Genomic DNA, 12,910 nt, shown 5'->3' with positions numbered 1-12,910 from the left:
CCAGAATGTAACGACACTCTATCAACCACATTAGGAGGAAGTGCCTTCTCTGGCAGTGAAGTTTTCCTCACAGGCAGGCCCCTTATCCTTCCCCAGAAGCAGAACAGGTGCTAGCTAACTTTGCTGACCATCTATCCCTCCTGTTCTCATCACTTTCCAGGCAGGACAACGTGTTTGTTCGTTCCATCTGCTCCCCACTTCCTCTTCCTCCTTCTCTCTTCTATTTAGCCCTTCCTCTATGCCTAAGAAATTCAACCAGGAATGTGTTTTCTCATATAATTTGTCATTTTTCTCCATTTGGAGTAAGTGTAACCCAACAATACTACTACAGGGAAATGTTACATGGAAAGTAACCTATGGCTTGTTTTAAGCTACTCAGAGCATCCTGAACATTTTTTATTTACTATAAATGCTAGAGAGAATCACAGTCATTGAAAGCATAACAAGGAGAGCATCTGGTTTTTCCAGGCTCAAAGGCAAAGTCTGCAGCAACTGGTATACTTGAAGGAGTCTATGGGACTATTATGCATCAGTATTAACAATACCAGGTGCTCTTTCAGAAAAGGAAAGAAACAGCAAACTCAAAAACTGTGATCTGTTAACTCATTTTGGGTTTTGATGCATTTGAATAGCTAGAAGTGGATGCCTGGGGCTTTTGGGCTGCGGCCCAGTGGCCTTGACTCCTGAAGATGATTGTATGGCAGTGTGCCTTACAGGTGGTGACAGTGTGAATATGAGGACCTTGTGGATCACACTCCCTTTATCCAGTGTGTGGGTAAAAAAATGGGGACAAAAACTAGATGAAGGGTGGCGGGGGGGGGTGATTTGGGTGTTCTTTGTTGTTTTTGTCTTTTATTCTTGTTTTTGCTTTTTCTGGTATAGGGAGGATGTTCGAAGGGTAGATTGGGGTGATGGATGCACAACTCTATGATGGTGCTGTGAATGGTTGATTGTGCACCACAGATGATTGTGTGATGTGTGAGTGTATCTCAGTGGAACGGAATTAAAAAAAACACACAAAAAATAAAAAAACTGTGATCTGTAATGGAAAGCACTGGTCTTGATAACTGAGTCTCTATCCCTACAAGATGCCAGTGCCATCTTACAAATGCTGAAACCACTGAGCTTGCCCCAGGGGAGCAGCCGCTTTGCCAAAGAGTCCCCTTCAGCCTCACCGGCTGACAAACCAAAACACACAGGTTCCAATAGCAAGTCTTCCTGGGATTGCATGTAACTAGTTTTGTCTGGCTGAATCAGATGCCTTTTTAGATCCTGTCTCCTCAACTATACCAGATTGTAAACTACTCAAAGTAGGGAAATAAGCCTTTTACTTCTATCAGCTCCCACCTCAACATGTCCCCGCTAAATTTTTCAAGAGAGGTGAGTTCTCTTCAGGTACTCAAACATATAAATGATGCAAACACAGTGCATCTTTGGTCTGGCCTTACTCTAAGGTAGAGGCTTTCAGTAAGTTTGTTCTAGAGCCCCGTATGTAAAAACTTGCTCTCTTCATTGGTCATTTAGGGAGAAATTTCTTGAGGTTCTATTAAGTGCCCAGTCCTGCCTGCATTGATTACTAAGATCACACAGAATAAGGCTACAGATATATGTTTTAAGAGTAGGAACGCAAGCACAAAGACTGAACCTAAAAGCCCCCAGGTCTGTATTCTCTCAAGGAAAGGTGAAACAATAATCTAATGTTTAATAATGGTAAAACAAAAGTGTCTACATATCAAATAAACACTATCCCTGTCAGTTAACTGTACCCCTCTAAGTCTTGCCTGAGTCCTAGTCCCATCTTGGGTGGAGGCAACAAACAGTGCCATCAGGAGTACTGAGTCTGTCCTCCCACCCCTTTCTGAAATGTCAGTCATTGGTATCCCAGGTGCCAATGCTGGAGGCTGCAGGCTGACCTTGCATGTCAACAGCTGATTAAAACAGCCATTTTTATGGCCTGCTTCAGACATGCACATATTATCGGAACTAATTAGAAACTGTTGATAGCAGTGAGAAAAAGCTGAATGAATTCTCAGGAGTACTAACTCACTAACAACCCTAAACCTGTTAGACAAGTCACGCATCTGCCTGCTTCAAACACCCTCTTTACCTTCAAAGTCATGCAAGGTAGAGCTCTTACTCAAGTCTATGCATTTCTTCATCTATTTATCAGTTCTCTTTCTGTTGAATTTGAAACTGGTCAAGACAATGAATCTTGAGCCTGCCACCTACAAATCAATCCTTCTTTCTGGGTGTGGCTCTTGTGCTATGTATACAGACACCCTCCCCACCACCTCCCCTTCTGTGGTTTCTCTGGGGAAAGGCTGAAGTATTTTCTGCTAGCTTTCTCCTAACAGTTAAGGGCCCAAATCTCACGGTACAAGGAGAAGAGAGCTAACCCCATCCTGGCTGGCTAGATCTTGCAGCTGGAAATTGTGCCTGTTATCCTCTCCTCGTGTCTATGGTGGGAAAAGGGATGCTGTTGATGAATTGGCATATTTTTGTAGCCCAGGGAAAGTCAAGGCAAAGAACCCTCTCTGCTCACAGTCTGCCAGATAGAGGATCCTGTTCTTTCTCTGAAAGAACATGCGAGCACCACAAAATTTTCCTTTTACACATTTACACACAAAGTCCAACCAGTCTGACTGGCTTATCAGAAACAGGCAGAGGGAGTAAAAATAAACTCCAAAGGAAGGGAACCAAGAACATAGCGTGTAAACTACAAACAATAACACTGCCAAAGCCTGAACATGAGCCAAGCCTAATTATGTTTGGATTGGAAGGTGGATCTTTATTGTATGGGAATCGTGGCAGTAAAATCAGTTGGTAGGGTTTCCCTTAACCAGTTTGTGATAAGCAGACCACTTCTTAGGATCTGATTAACCTCAGGGTATCAATAAAAATGTCTTAAGCACACTTCAGTTTAGGCCAGAAGAAGGTTCTTCCTCCCTGCACAGCTGGTTTCCACAGTATAAAGCAAATATCATCTCTTCAAGGCCATAGATATGAATGGCCCATTCACTTCAGGTGCCTGCTGCCAACTGACCCTTCTTCCTGTCTTCATCACTTCTGCACTGCTCTTTCCAGTACACAGCATTTCAGGCCTTTCCCTCAATTTATGGACACATATGCATGTTCTCACACTCAACATCACACTTCCCCACCATGTCCAAGCCTTTCCCAGCAACTTCTTCATGAACATCCCCCTCATCTCTTTCAAACCTCTCCAGCCTTTGTTGCATAACAAGACTCCCACAAAAGAGCATTGTCTCAGATCTGAACTCAATCCTCACACTGACTGGGCCCTTTAGCTGCAAAGGTTGCATGTGTCTCATGCCTTATCAATGAGGAGCACGGCTCATTAATGGGCATAGAAATTTCTCCAGGACTATGAATTTTGATTCCATTCTGTAGCAGTCATAAAATCGGTTGGCAAGCATTCTGTGAAGAGACAAAGACTGAGCAGTTGCAGCTGCCTTGCTAACCTCAAGCAGCAGTTGGCTTCTCCACATGGAAACCAGGAGTAGGAGATTCAGATTCAAATCTCCTCCTCCCCATTCCTGGTTTCAAATCACTTGAAATATATAAATTAGTGGAATTTTGCTTAAGTGAGATATTTTTGATCTTTAGCTACATGTTTCAGCTGAGTGATCACAACACACCAAGGCCAGCAATGTTACCAGAAAGACAGATCCCTGTTGCAGGAACTCCTGTGTATTCACTGGGAATCCCAACACTCTTGTGGTGAAGAAGTCCTGATGTGGAGGCAATCTTCTCAAAGTATGGCAAAATTATGGGTTGCTCTGTTCATAAGGGCTTTGCTTTTGTTTAACATGTTAGTGAGAGAAATACCCGAGCTGCTGTAGCAAGAAAGGATGGCAGAATGATTGCTGGTCAGGTTTTAGACGTTAATCTGGCTGCAGAGCCAAGAGAACCGAGAAAAAACAGGTATGAAATGACCTAAAGCAGAGATGTACAGGTCAGTACCAGAACATCCCTCAATCCCCTCTACTCAGCTCTTCTCTTGACTTGGATTCCGACTTTCTATGGGTTTATTAAGACAAGATTTAAAGCTTCCCCCCACCTGCTGTTCTCCTCGTCCTACTGCTTGGGCTATAGTGCCCTCAAAACACCAGCAAGTATCAAGAAAACACTTCATGAAGGGGCAAAAGTGACTTCACTTCCAAGAGTAGTTGAAAGGAGATGACTTTTAGACCATTAAGGAGGAGTTGACCCAGATAAAACAAAAAGTGGATTCTCTACTGGAAAGTCTGGAAAAAAGTGAAAAGGAACAGAGCAAGCAAGGAGTAGAGATGAAGAATGATAAATCAGAAGAGGAGCAGAGCAGCAGTTCCCTGAAGAAAAATGAGACTAATGTGAAGATAAGAGTCTGAGAGGGGTGCAGAGGACTCTGCTGACAAGGGGGACCTACTGGATGATGGTGATGATAATGAAGAGCAGAAGGATGACCAGCTGGCATTCAAGGATGATGAAAAAGAGGAAGGAGAGGATGATAGAGACAGTGCCAATGGCGAGACTGACTCATAAGCACATAGCAGAGTTCAGAAATTTTATCCTACAATTTGTTTACCTAGAGGCTTGTCTAAGATCAAATTTCTCACCAGATCTTCTCCCCTGGTATCTTCAACACATGCTCACTGTTCTCCCCATGTTCATTAATTCATAGTACCCTGCACCTAGTCCCATTTTCATTCCTTTGATGCTCTTTGTAATTGTCTTACCCTGTAATTTTTGCTATTAATTTTGATACCTCTTTATGACTTAACAAAAAAGATATATGGCCTTTATCAACTGTCTCCAAAATAATCTCTTGTTATTCAGGCAGTACAATTCTCACCATTCATACATCAGTTCGTAGTTGCTTCCCTAACTGCAAAAAGGCAGTCTCATTAAGTTGAACAGCACCTGAGAGGAGCTTGGATTTAGGGTTATGTGTATTCCATCCCAACTAAGAGTACTGGGTGGGCTGTTCAACACAAATGTAACAACATATTTTTGTGGAAGAAAAGTTGGCACATCAAAAGTATCCCCTAGATGACTGAGAAAGCCCTCTTGGAACAAAAGGGGGAAGAGAAAGGAAACAAAGTTTCAGTGGCTGAGAGATTTCAAACCGAGTTGAGAGGTCATTCTGGTGGTTATTCCTATGCATTATAGATACCCCTTTTCAGTGTTCAGTGTATTGGGGGAGCTAGAAGGAAATACCTGAAACTGTTGAAATGCAATCCAGTAGCCTTGATTATTGAAGAAGACTGAATAACTATATAGCTTACACTGTGTGACTGTGTGATTGTGAAAACCTTGTGGCTCCCACTCCCTTTATACAGTGTATGGACAGATGAGTAGAAAAATGAGGACAAGTAAATGAATAATAGGGAGGAAGGGGGACAATGAGATGTTTTGGGTGTTCTTTTTTTAGTTTAATTTTTATTCTTTTTTTTTGTGGTAATGAAAATGTTCAAAAATCGATTGTGGTGATGAATACACAACTATATAATGGTACTGTGAACAAGTGATTGTACACTGTGGATGACTGTATGGTTTGTGAATATGTTTCACTAAAACTGAATTTTTAAAAAAAAAAACCTCCCAACAATGAAAAGTCCAGGAGCAAATGTCTTCACAGGTGAATTTTTATCAAGCATTCCAAGAAGAATTAGTATCAATTCTGCTCAAACTCTTCCAAAAAACTGAAAAAGGAACTCATCTAACTCATTCTATGAAGCCAACACCCTAATACCAAAACCTAATAAGGATAATACAAGAAAATAAAACTCAGACCAATGTCTCAAATGAATATAGATGCAAAATTCCTCATTAACATGCCTTCAAAAAAAACGCATCCCCTAGAAAAATAATTTGTGTAATAGTATTAAGATTTGTTTTCTAATATTGATACTATGAGTTATCTTTGTGAACAGCCTGATGTTTGGGACCTTTTTTCCTCAAAATAAACAAGACCTTTTTAAACCAGGAATTTGAAGGGGGAAAAAAGTTGGCTGCCAATATCACTCTGGTTTTTTTGGGGCTATAAAACTATCAGTAAATTTATATCCCCCCAGACCAACAATGTAAAGACAGCCTCTCTAGATCTGCATTAAAGCCACCACAAAATAAAATTTGGTGTCAAGTATATCTTTGCAAGAAGGCTCAATTAAAAGAATCTCTTTATTAAGGCCCACAAGGCCTCCCATGATCTGATCCCTGCCTGCCTCACCACATGTACCTTGTGCCCTGCCCCAACCTCTACCGGGCTCCAGGCAGTTTGGCTGCCTCCTGGTTCCTAAACACTCCAAGTTCCTTCTGGCCTCAGGAAGCATGTCCCTTCATGTGCTGTTCCCTCTCCTAGTACTCTCTTTTCTCTTCCAATGCTATACATGACTGGCTCCTCATTCTTTAGGGCTCAGCTTAATTACCCCTCGGTCTCAGCATGCTACTTTTGTCTGTCATTGTATTTAGTACAATTATAAAATGGTTTTTTTTATTGTTTTGCTTGTTTGTTTTGCTTAATTCCCTCACTAGACTATAAGCTCCATGAGGGCAGCTACTGTGTCTGTCCTATTCACTGCTGTATTCCCTTATTCTCCACCAACCCTCAGTGCTAGCACAGTGCTTGGTGCCTTGTGAAGGGGCTTCATAAATATTGGTTGAATTAATTAATTCATGAGAAGGCAACCTGTACATCAGACTTGAGGTCAGCTTCAGCAGGTTCCATTCTTGAGCTGCATAAGGGCTCAGCTGTAGCCAAAGGCAAGTGTAGGTAAGATATTTCTGACTCTTTCTTCACCATTGCCAAGTCCCTGGCACTGGACTTCATTCCTCCAAGATAAAGTTCCACTGGAACAAGTTTACAGAGGAGCATCATATATTGCTACAAACCAAACTCCGTAATGCTTCTAGGTAGACTGGCTTTGGCCCAAGCTTGGGACTCAAGGGATAAAAGTCTTTGCAACAAGACTGCCTATTAATTACAAAGGGGATAAAAAGTATCTTTATAATGGAGAAATCTGGTAGACAATAACTTAGCACCAGTGATGGGACAAATTGACACGTACTCCCTGATGTGATGCCCGGAGAAGACACAGCCCTACCAGAATCCTGGAAAAAATGCTTAATGTGAATCAAATCATAAGGAAATAATCAGTTAATCAAAAGTGAGGACACTATGCAAATCAACTGGCCTAGACTCTTCAAAAATGTCAGTATCATGAAAGACAACAAAAGTTGTGGGAACTGTTCTAAGTTAAAGAAAAGTAAAGAGATATGACAACTAAATGTAACATGCAAGTCGAAAATTTTGCATATGGACCATGAATTAGATAATATATTTTATTAATGTTAAATTTCCTGAGAGCAATCTTGTACTGTGCTTGTGTAGAGGAACATCCCACTGTATACATGTATTAGTATTCATGGGTGAAATGTCATGAGGAGTGCAACTAAATCTCAAATGGTTCAGAAATATATATATATATAAAGCAAATGTGGCAAAATATTAATAACTGGAGAGTCTAAATGAAGGGTGAATGGTGATTCACTATACTATTAAACTACTCTGGCAACTCTGTTGAAGGTTTGAAAAATTTTTTTCAAAATAAAAAGTTAGTAAGAAAAAAAGAGAAACAGAGAGTTAAGTGCTTCCAAATATGATCAACCAATGTTTTCAGAGTAACAATATACTGAGCCAGCGGTGTGGTAGGAGGTGGCAGGAGATGGAGAAAATAAAGTGTATGAAAATAGACCTTGTTCCCAGAGTCTTATAATCTAGCTGGAAACCAAAAATATGAATGTGTAAATATCAGAGAATACACACCAATCCTAAACTGTGTTATCCCGAATGTAAGTGCAAAGTATGGATTTCAAATCAGAAGCAGCAGGAAGTAGCTGTCAGATTCTGAATCTGAAAGACTGGCAGGATGTAGTCACAGTGAATAGAAGAGGGAGCGCACTCCAGGTGGGGTGGGGAGGGACCACAAACAAAGTTCCAGAGGCCAGAATGGGCGTAACATGCAGATGAAAACCTTCCTACCTGGAACACAGAGGCTGGTGTCAGGGAGAAGTCGGTTTAAGAGGGTAGGGTCACACTTCAGAGGGCTTTAACAGCCAAGTTATTTTATGCAAAGTAAACTACTGACGGGAGGAAACTAAAGGCAGAAAGAACAAGTAGAAATGATTTCAAGGGACATGGGGAAATTCCAGGGTAACACAAGAAAGTAAAAAGTTAGGGTAATTTCAAGGGCAATTTTGAAGGAAGAAGCAATAGAATCTGGAGCCAGAATGAATACTGGGGATGAAGGAAAATTCCCTGCCAAGACTACTAGAGAAGGAATCATTGTGTCTGCTATTAAATTAGAAAAAAATGCCGTTAGGATCCTTTCCAGCTTTGAATTTTTATGAGAAGGAGGAGTCACATGTAGCCCTAAAATTTCATGCTGGACACTAAAGAAAGGTGATTCCACTAAAAGAAATCCAAAAGCGAAGGAGTCAAAGATGGGGGTTGGAGGGGTTGGTGAACAATTCAGCTTCATTATGTTGAATTTAAGGAGGATAGTGGATACATTGAATTCCAACTCCTTTCTCCCCTTGGCTAGACACCTGTGGCTCTGCAACTGCAAGACAGTGCACAGAGGCAAAGTGGTCACATCAGCAGAGACCAGTTCAGTTTCTGGAGTGACCAAATGGCAGGTTCATCAAAAACTCAGGTGTCAGGCTGTAAAATGTGCTAGGCTCCTGATTCTCCAGCCCTTAGTTTGAACTTAAAGCTCTTAAATTAAAACTCTGGCAAAGGTTGCCATGAGGCTTTTTTCCAGTGGAAAGACTATAGAGACCCAAAGTATTAATTAACCGGACAGGAGACCAGCTTGTTAAGGTTAACAGAGCTCAGCTAAGACCTCATGAGATTGCCAATGAGCACAACTAAGCTCTTCAGACCTATAACAACCCTCCACCTGATTATCCAGGCCCAGAAACTCAGAAAGATTCCACATTAAAGGGGCTTACTACTCCCTCCGCTCCTGGCACTGGAGGATCTGTTAGAACCTGAGGTTCCCAAAATCAACCAAGTTGCTATCAAGGGAGTTCTGCTTGCAGAGACACAATTTCAGAAATTAGGCTCATTAGCTGAGCTCACTGAAAAGTTGTGACACTTGATGCAAGAGCATAAGTGCAGTACAGGGGTTCTTTTCCAAAACAACTCCTAGAATTGACCTCTTGATGCCTTCCTGTGGCTCTCTTAAGGTAATTGTTTTAGTTTCTTGGATGCTAAAACAAATACCATACAATAGGTTGGCTTAACAGGAATTGGGTTACAATTCTGAGGCTAGAAGTCCAAAATCAAGGTGTCAACAAGGTGATCTTTCTCCCTGAAGACTGGGGCATTCTGGAGCTAGCGGCCAATAAGCTTTGGTCCTTGGCTTTTCTGTCACATGGCAATTAATGCACATGGCAGTGTCTTCTTTCTTCTGAAGTCAGAAGTTGACTTCAGGCTTCTGGCGGTTCCCTACAGCTTCCTTCTCCATCTGACTTTCACTCTGCCTATATAAAGGACTCCAGTAATCTGGATTAAAGCCCAACGTGTCATTGGGGCCACACCTTAACTGAAGTAACATCTTGAAGAGATCTTATTTACAATGGGTCCACACACACCAGAATGTGGACCAAGAACATATCCGATCTGCAGCACACAATTCAATCCACCACAGTAAGCAATGTACAAGAGGTAACTCTCTCAGAATAACATCACTGTAGCACTTGATCCAGCCTATAAACCCAGGATGAGGGAATAGGGCAGCGGGTGGAGGTCACAGGGAAACTAAGGTAGGAACCCACGTGGGTTGCGTCTTTGGTTTCAGAAGGCAGTGAGATCATGATCATTCTACTGCAGCAGACACTGGATTCTCTGAGTAAGAAGGATCTCTTCAGGAGCATAACAGCTGCTGAAGGAAGCCTCGCTACCCTCAGGGTAAAATTCTTCAATGGCCACTTCTAAACCCAGAAGTTTCTTTCTTCCTGAATTCCTTCTAAATACAAAAAACACCCATAGTGGGTTTCCAGACTACCTGTTCTTGAGGAAATAAAAATTCTGCTGGACTTGAAAGCATCAGAATACTTTCTGAGGGACTCTTGGTGACAAGAAAGCAGAGCAAGGGAGCCAAGCAGAGAGGCAGAAATGGAATGCCAGCTTTGTAAGACAACTGCCAGCCTGAAACCGTGAAAGCCAACTTGCCCTGAAAGTAAGATACATCCCCAATGAAACTCAAAGACTTAGCCAGCCAAGGGAGAACAGCAAAGGAGGAAAGTTACAAAGCAGCAGAAACAAACTAACCATGACTTTATTAGCTGCTTCCCTTCAGAGTAGGATCTAGGACTGCTTTTACCAAGAGAAACAGGTAGGGTAAGTTGGTGCCAGACTCAAGGGCAGCTCTCGGACCCAAGTGCCTCATTTGAGCTTTGACCTGATCCTTTGCAAAACGGTAAACAGTAACTCTAGTTGAGGTCATCCTCACACACTTGCTGCTCCCCAAATCTCAGCAGACACACGGTGTGGTGGTAGAGGAACATCCTTCAAGCAGAACAGATTGGAGAACTGCAGAGATTCAGCGTTTGCACCAACAGCACCCCACTGCCTCTCATGAAGCCTTCTGTATACTCTGAGGACAGAAGAGGGCTACATGGTAGAAAACAAATGGTGGAGGTTAATTAAGAAGTCTCCCCAAAATGAAGTGCTCATGAATAAATATGCCTGAGAGGAATTTTTTAGAATGTAAAGAATTCAAGTCACTTTTAAATCATTCCTGATCAAAGGTTAACTAGCATACCTACTTCTTGCAAAATGGGGATAATAAAACAGGGATAAGAGTGTAGCCTCACAGACGCCATGTGCATTAAGTGAGATAATCCACATGAAGTGCTCAGAATGGTGCCTGGAACATAGTAAATACCAGTGAATGTTAGCTATTATGATACTGATGATAATGATGTTGCTTCTCCTAAACCAGACCCCTTTCTGCTACTTCTAAACCTTGTACACACTTCTATTATTTGTTTACATATTTGGTTGCCCTATACTCTAAGGCCTCTGAGGCAAGGGACCATGTCTTACCCAGAGTATCTAAAACAGTGCCTAGCACAGTAGTAGGTATTCCGTAAATACTGATGTTTTGAAACAACCTTACTGAGACAGCTTTTGAAATCCACATTTGAAGTCATTTATTGAAGAACAATTACAAGCTAGGTATTGAGTTAGCTGTTTTTCCACATAATCTCAATTTAATTGAACAATAGCCCCACGTGGTATTATCCCACTTTTCAGATGGGCAGTCTCAGTAGCCTCCCTTTGGCCACATAACTTAATTCCCTGACTCTACAGAAGCCCCTTCATTGAAGACCTTAATTACTAATAACTCCCTCACCTCTCTATCCCTCTTGTTGTAGCAACTCTATCTGCTTGCTCTGGGCTCAGCCACAAAAGCAAGGAAAATGAGAAAACCATGTAGACTTGGCCCACTATAAACGCATGGAATCTAACTTCAACTCGACTCTCATGGTCATTCTTCCTGATCCCTAGGCTCAATGCCTCAGAATCCTCTTGCTTGTTCAAGCCTTTCCCATCTGATTTCATTCATCAAATCCTATCAAATACTCTTTGTCACCTCTCTCACATTTGTCTTCCTTTACTTTCAGAGTTCCAAACCCCTGGTATATGTCCTAACTGCCTACTTTCTGGATTACATCATGGGCCTAACTGGTCTTCCTGTTCTGGTCTCCTTTTCTTCTCTCATTCTAACCTAAATCCTACCACAAGACCAGTTTTCCTAAAACAGCTTTGGATTACATCATTTCCCCATCCTAAATCCTTTAGCTGTTCCCCATGGCCACAAGACAAGGACAACTTTGCCACATAAGGCCTCTGTACTCTGGTCCAATGCTATTTTTAATTACTTGTACTCCCCACACAAACTCTCTGCTGGCCAAACTGGCCAATGACCAATCTCCCACGCCACCTTTACTCACACTATCCATCAGCACCTGCCCAGCCTACCCACAAATATCTTCCTCTTTTCCTCTGCCTGGCAAAATCCTGCCCATGCTTCAAAGCTTCTGTCCTGCTCCCTTGGTGAAGCCTTCCCTGACCAACCCAACCTTCAGAATCTCTCCTACCTCACAAAACCTAGAGCTCTTAATGTCCACACCCCCACTGGACTCTGGGCACATACTGTATCTGTCCATTTCCTATCACATTTTATTAACGTGGAGGCAAGGACTGTCTTAGAATAACACATATAATAAACACCTCTGACTGACCCAAATTGTCTCAAATATTTCTTTTAGAATATTATGTGTATTGCACAAAGATTCCTCTCTGAAGCCTCATCACTTTCATACGCAGTGTGTTCTTTGAGGATCTCTCACCACTGAACATAAGAGTGCTCACAACATACCTAGCATTTTATAACTAAAGTTTAATACACACACAAACACACACACACACACAATCTGTCTCCAAAGAGTTTTTAAATTACAAGTCTGGATCCAGACAGACCCTGATCAATCAACTCAGGGGCGTGACTACTGGAAACCATTATTCAACAAGCCAGGCCCAAGCTGGAGGAATGTGTAACAATCCGTGACTGCTGAATACAGCAGCACTGCCAAAAGACTCCAAAGAGCTTTCCAGAGGGAAAAGACTTAGGTTAAACAAAGGGCTAAATTTAGTTGCTTCCTGAAAGTGTTTTTCCAATCAATGGACCACCACAGTTGGCAATAAATATTGCCAAAAGGAGATAAAGTATGAGATGCCAGAGAATAACGGCTTATATACTACTGACACCATTTTGCATGCAGTCTTTATGTAGGACACCAGCAGCAAGCTGCCACAGTCAGAATCCTAAAATCC

General features: G+C 41.9%; 1 protein-coding gene and 1 pseudogene across 1 annotated transcript in view; one reads left to right on the top strand and one right to left on the bottom strand.

Annotated features, from left to right (window-relative positions):
* Positions 1 to 12,910, bottom strand: part of EDC3 (enhancer of mRNA decapping 3) — a 54,571-nt gene that overhangs the window by 9,671 nt on the left and 31,990 nt on the right. The window lies entirely within an intron of this gene.
* On the top strand, positions 1,354 to 4,734 carry LOC119530899 (annotated as a pseudogene).

This window comes from Choloepus didactylus, chromosome 4 (genome assembly GCF_015220235.1).
Source record: "Choloepus didactylus isolate mChoDid1 chromosome 4, mChoDid1.pri, whole genome shotgun sequence".
NCBI classification, from domain to species: Eukaryota; Metazoa; Chordata; class Mammalia; order Pilosa; family Megalonychidae; genus Choloepus; species Choloepus didactylus.
Note: the sequence above shows the minus strand (reverse complement) of the source record. Positions and strands in the feature narration are given on the sequence as shown.